Source organism: Gavialis gangeticus, unplaced genomic scaffold, assembly GCF_001723915.1.
Source record: "Gavialis gangeticus isolate Ggan-Ray unplaced genomic scaffold, GavGan_comp1, whole genome shotgun sequence".
In the NCBI taxonomy this organism is placed as follows: domain Eukaryota; kingdom Metazoa; phylum Chordata; order Crocodylia; family Gavialidae; genus Gavialis; species Gavialis gangeticus.
Window position 1 is genome coordinate 78,246,540 of NW_017729031.1, and position 6,000 is coordinate 78,252,539.

Sequence of the window (6,000 nt, forward strand, 5' to 3'; positions counted from 1 at the left end):
ATTATTTTTTATTATTGCTGCTGTCTGAAATACTGAGATAACTGAAGCACTAAGTAATTTATCTGCACACGAAAATAGGTAAGAGAACAGGGGCACCAAACAGGGCAGTTTGCAAGCACTCCACAAGCCAATTCACAGGTGGTCACTTTGTTGCCCCCCTCTTTGAAGGGGAGTCATTAAGGTAAGTTTTATCCTCAAATAAGAGTAATTAACCTATGTATGTTTAGCACAAGCAACTAAAACTGAAGAGTTAGATCAAAACTTAAGCGTCCTTGTTTAACTAGAGCCCTGAGCAAGTGGGAGGTTCCCTAGGGAGTTTGCCCATAAACTCTCTCTGTCACTGTAAGCCTGGTGACAGGAAGCAGGCTATCAGGGAAAAGGGAACCTTTCAAGACCAAGGAGCAGTGAACAGGCTAGGTTACAAGGAAGTTTGCTAGGGCAGGTCTGCTTGGAGAGAGGGGCAGGAAGAGGGAGGCAATGGATTTAAGAGACCCAGAGAGATGGCTAGAGGATATTGCAATGCCAGAGCCATTGCCACTGTCAGCTCCTCCTTTGCTTGCACCTGTGAGATGTCTGTCCAGGCAGGACTGCTTCTACCCAGGTCCTGGCTCGGTGCTGTGGAGACTGCATATTACAGGATCCTTCCAGTGACAGCCTGATAGGGGAGTGCCTGCAATGCACCTTTTTAGGTGGTGTCCCTAAGGGAGCAGGCAAGAGAGCTACAGGAGAAGGTAGTGAAGCTCTGAGGCATCCTCCACCACGATGAGTTCATCGCTTCAATGCTGGAAATCTCAAGGACTGAGGAGGAAGGACTGCCAGAGGAGGCGGTAGAGAAGAAGAGAACATGGATTCTAGGAAGGTGGAAACTTGTGACCTCTGGCAGCACACAGTAGTGTTCATCCCCACCTGCAGCAGTTTACCTGGACACAGATATGGAGCCCTAGCAACAGAGGAGGAGGAGGAGGATGTTCCATCAATGAAAGAGGGCAGGCCAGACATCCCCAAGTTTGGGAGGACTGAGACTACTGCCACCAAGAGGAAGTGACAGGTGGTGGTGGTTGGAGACTCCCTTCTGCAGGGGATGGAAGCATCCATCTGGTGACCTGACCTGTTGTCCCAGGAGGTCTGCTGCTTGCCTAGAGCCCAGGACCAAGATGCCATGGAAGGCTTATTGAGACTCATCTTGCCCTCTGACAACTACCCCAAGCTGCTCATCTCTGTGGGCACCAATGATACTGCCAGGGGCACCATGAGTAGATCAAAAGTGACTACAGGGTTCTGGTGCAAGGGTGAAGGGGTGATGTTCTCCTTGATTTTCCAGTCAAGGAGAAGGGCCCCTTGCAGGACCAGACACACCCTGCAAATCAATGCATGGCTATGCAGATGGTGTCACCAGCAGGGTTCTTGCTTCTTCAACCACCGGATGTTATTCCAAGAAGAAAGACTGCTAGGAAGAGATAAGATCCACCTGATGAAGAGAGGAAAAAACAGCTTTACAGACGGATTCACTAACATAGTGAAGAGGGTTTTAAACTAGGTTCACCAGAGGATGGAGACCAAAACCCTGAGGTAAGTGGGGAAGTGGGTGACCTGGAGGAAGCACAAGCAGGAGGGGGCAACAGGGGAGGCCTTCTTATTCTTCCTGAGAAAATAGGGTAACCAGCTAGATACCTCAGGTGTCTGCACATGAATGCACGGAGCCTGGGACACAAGCAGGAAGAACTGAAAGTCCTTGCACAGACATGGAACTGTGATTTGGTTGGAATAAGAGAGACTTGGTAGGATAGCTTGCAAGATGGAGTACTGCCATGGTGGATGGGTATAAACTGTTCAGGAAGGGTAGGCAGGGAAGAAGAGGAGGAGGAGGAGTTGCACTTCATGTAAAAGAGTTATATGATTGCTCAGAGCTCCAGTATGCTCAGACCTACAGATAGGTCTGTTGAAAGTCTCTGGGTTAGGGTCAGAGGGAAGAGCAACAAAGGCGAGGTCATAGTGGGTGTCTGCTGTAGAACACCAGACCAGGAGGAAGTGGATGAGACTTTCTTCAAACAGATGGCAGAAGTTTTCAGATCACAGGCCCTGGTTTTTATGGGGGACTTCAATCACCCTGATATTGACTGGGAGGGCAATACAGATTGCACAGACGAACCAGGAAGTTTTTGGAGAGTACTGGGGACAAATTCCTGGTGCAAGTAGTGGAGAGGCCGACTAGGGGCTGTGCTCTGCTTGACCTGCTGCTCACAAACAGGGAAGAATTGGTGGGGGATGTGGAAGTGGATGGCAACTTGGGCAGCAGAGACCACAAGATGATAAAATTCAAGATCCTGAGGAAAGGAAGGATGGAGAGCAGCAGAGTAAGGACCCTGGACTTCAGAAAAGCAGACTTTGACTCACTCAGGAAACTGATGTGTAGGACTGCCTGGGAGGTCAGCCTAAGGGGGAAAGGAATCCAGAAGAGCTGGTTATATTTTAAATAAACCTTACTGAGAGAACAGGAATGAACCATCCTGATGCACAGGAAGACTAGCAATTATGGCAGAAAAACAGCTTGGCTTAGCAGGGAACTCTTCAATGAGATAAAACATAAAAAGGAAGCTTCCAAGAAGTGGAAATTGGACTAATGCTAGGGAGAAATATTATTTCTTGGGCATGCCAGGCTGAAATCAGGATGGCCAAAGTGCAATTGGAATTGCAGCTAGCAAGGGACATGAAGAGTAACAAGAAGGACTTTACAAGAAGTTCAGCAACAAAAGGAAGATCAGGGAAAGTGTGGGTCCCTTACTGAATGGGCGGGGGGGGCAACCTAGTAACAGATTATGTGGAAAAGACTGAACTTCTCAATGCCTTTTTTACCTCAGTCTTCATAGGCAAGGCCAGCTCCCAGACTACTGCACTGGGCAGCAGAGTTTGGGGATGAGGTAAGCAGCTGGCAATGGCAAAAGAAGAGGTCAGGGACTACTTAGAAAGATTGGATTTGTACAAGTTCATGGGGCTGGATGCGAAGCATGTGAGTGTGCTGAGGGTATATCAGCTGATGTGACTGAAGAGCTACTGGCAATTATCTTTGAAAACTGGTGGTAATTGGGAGAGGTCCCAGATGACTGGAAAAGGGCAAATATAGTGCCCATCTTTAAGAAAGGGGAGGACAAAGATCCTGGAAAATACAGACCAATCAGCCTCACCTCAGTCCCTGGAAAAATCACAGAGCAGGTTCTCAAGAAATCCATTTTGAAATGCAGTTTGGAGAAGAAGTTGATAAGGAACAGTTGGCATGGATTCACCAAACGCAAGTCATGCCCAGCCAACCTGATTGCCTACTATGATGAGATGACTGGCTCTGTGGATGTGGAGAGAGCAGTGGAAGTGACATAGCTTGACTTTAAAAAAGCTTTTGATATGGTCTCCCACAACATTCTCACAAGCAAGTTAAGGAAACATAGGTTGGATGAATGGACTGTAAGATAGAAAGAAAACTGTCTGGATCATCAGGCTCCATGGGTAGTAATCAATGTCTAGTTTGGCAGCTGGTATTAAATGGAGTGCCCCAGGGATTTGTCTTGGGGTCAGTTTTGTTCAGTATCTTCATCAGTGATCTGGAAGATGGGATGGAGTGCATTCTCAGCAAGTTTGTCGATGACACCAAGCTGTGGGGAGTAGTAGATACACTGGAGGGTAGGGCTGGGATTCAGACAGACCTAGACAAATTGGAGGATGAAACCAAAAGGAATTTCATGAGGTTCAATAAGGATAAGTGCAAAGTCCTGCAACAATCCCATGAACTGGTACAGACTGACTGGCTAGGCAGCAGCTCTGCAGAAAAAGGACCTGGGTGTTGCAGTGGACAATAAACTGAATATGAACTGAATATGAACCAGCATGCCCTTGTTAGAAGAAGGCTAATGGCATACTAGACTGCATTAGTAGGAGCACTGCCCAGAAGTCAAGGGAAGTAATTCTTCCCTATTCTGCACTGATGATACTACATCTGGAGTACTGTGTCCAGTTTTGGGCCCTCCACTACAGGAAGGATGTGGACAAATGGGAGACAGTCCAGCAGAAGGCAATGAAAATGGTTAGTGGGTTGGGGCACAGGACTTATAAGGAGATACTGTGGGAACTGGGATTATTTAGTCTGGAGAATAGAAGACTGAGGGGGATTTAGTAACAGCCTTCAACTACCTGAAAGGTGGTTACAAAGAGGAAGGAGCTAAACTGTTCTCAATGGTGGCAGATGACAGAACAAAGAGCAATGATCTCAAGTTTAGGTTAGATTTTAGAAAAGACTTTCTCACTAGGAGAGTTATAAAGCACTGAAACACAGAGGTTGCGTAATCTCCAGCTAGATAAAGCTGAGGCTGGCATTATGGGGATGGTCCTGCTTGAGCAGGGAATTGGAGCTGATGACCTTCTGAGGTCCCTTCCACCCCTAATTTTCTATGATTCTATGACTTTATGATTTAATTATATCCAGTAAAATGAAAAGTACCTTGGAAGCAAACAATCAATTTAAAAAGTATATAGTTGCAGCAAAATAAGAGATTGTTTCATTTCTTCTGTTTAAAATCCATGTTATAATATTGTACTCTTACCAGAAACATTTGTGTAATTCACAAATACAAGAAAACCAGCAGAAGGTTATATATACCACATACCTTATACATGTATACCACGTACTTTTTAAACATGGCTATGTTCCATTTCCCAGAATGTTCATGCCAACACTTTTATAGCTTACTTTTTAATTTTTTTAATTAAATATATTGCAGCTGGAACATTTCCAACCTCTGCAGACTTAACAGGTTGCCTAAGCAGTTCCATTCTAACCCCGTTTCAGTTGTTGACAACTCTGAGCAGTGTTCACCTTTCCAGTTATAATAATCAAAGTCTAGACTTATTCCAAAAGTGAATGCTTCTGGAAAACGTGACCAAAAATGATTGAGTGGATAAAAAAAAATATGTTTTTCTTATTTTAAAGACAGTATTATTAAAAAAATATAATAGTTCCAGTGTCCTACAGCTGGATCTGGAGTTTTGGGGGGAAAAATACTTGTTTTACTAAAAGTTGGTTTTGATTTGTTTAAATTATAAGCGTTTCCCAATCACAAATGTTACATGGCCCAGTCATCTTTTAAACCAGGCAGATATCTTGTGATGATGATCTTTCAACATTAACTGTATGTGATTAGACGCTCTATATTCATGAAAATTCATGGTTGGATAGTTAATGTGGCTTATGAGGCCTCCATTGTGGCAAACCTATCTCTGGAGAGCTTGATTTGAAACTTTTTGTTTTTGTACATTCTTTGGAATGTATGCAAGTACAGTACTATTTAATGTAGATTTAATCAACATAAAGATATATATTATGAAAGCATAATTGTTTTTGTGGATGGTCAAGAAAAAGTTATTCGACCCATAGTAACTGCTGTAAAGGAAGTGTTCCAAAACCTAGCACTTCATGAAGTACTTTTCAATGCACTGCTGCTGCAGTGGAGATCATGTTTATATTACAATACAAGAGTTGGAAGGAGAACATGGAGCAGAATATGCTGTGTTTTCTATTAAGAGTGGGATGATGACCACAAGTCATGGGCTTTCAACTTTTTTGGGTCAGTGTACTCCTGGCGGCTGGACGTGGAGCGGGGGGGAGAGGAGGGGGGGCGCACGACCAGACACCAAGCAGGATGGAGTGTGGCACCGCTCCGTCCCCGCCCGCCCGCGCTTCCCGCCTTCTCATGTACCTGCAGTTGACAACCCCAGCCCTAAGTACCTTATAATAAACTTTCCACTTGATTCAGTAAATGTAAGAGTCCCTATGCTACCACTGTTCTTCTTGGTGGGAAGGGGCTTATACACTGTACACTCACAAGGTAAGACATTCTGCCTGCCTGTGAGTGTCAAATAATAATATTAATTTATAAGAGGCTTTCACATACTTTAGTTTCCCTGGGCCTTGTCCATATCCTTTAGTCTCTAGCTTCCTGTAGAAGTTCCTCAGCT

The 6,000-nt window shown here is 44.7% G+C and overlaps 1 protein-coding gene across 1 annotated transcript in view; it reads right to left on the minus strand.

Moving 5' to 3' along the window:
* Window positions 1–6,000, minus strand: part of HECW2 (HECT, C2 and WW domain containing E3 ubiquitin protein ligase 2) — a 239,849-nt gene that overhangs the window by 37,431 nt on the left and 196,418 nt on the right. The window lies entirely within an intron of this gene.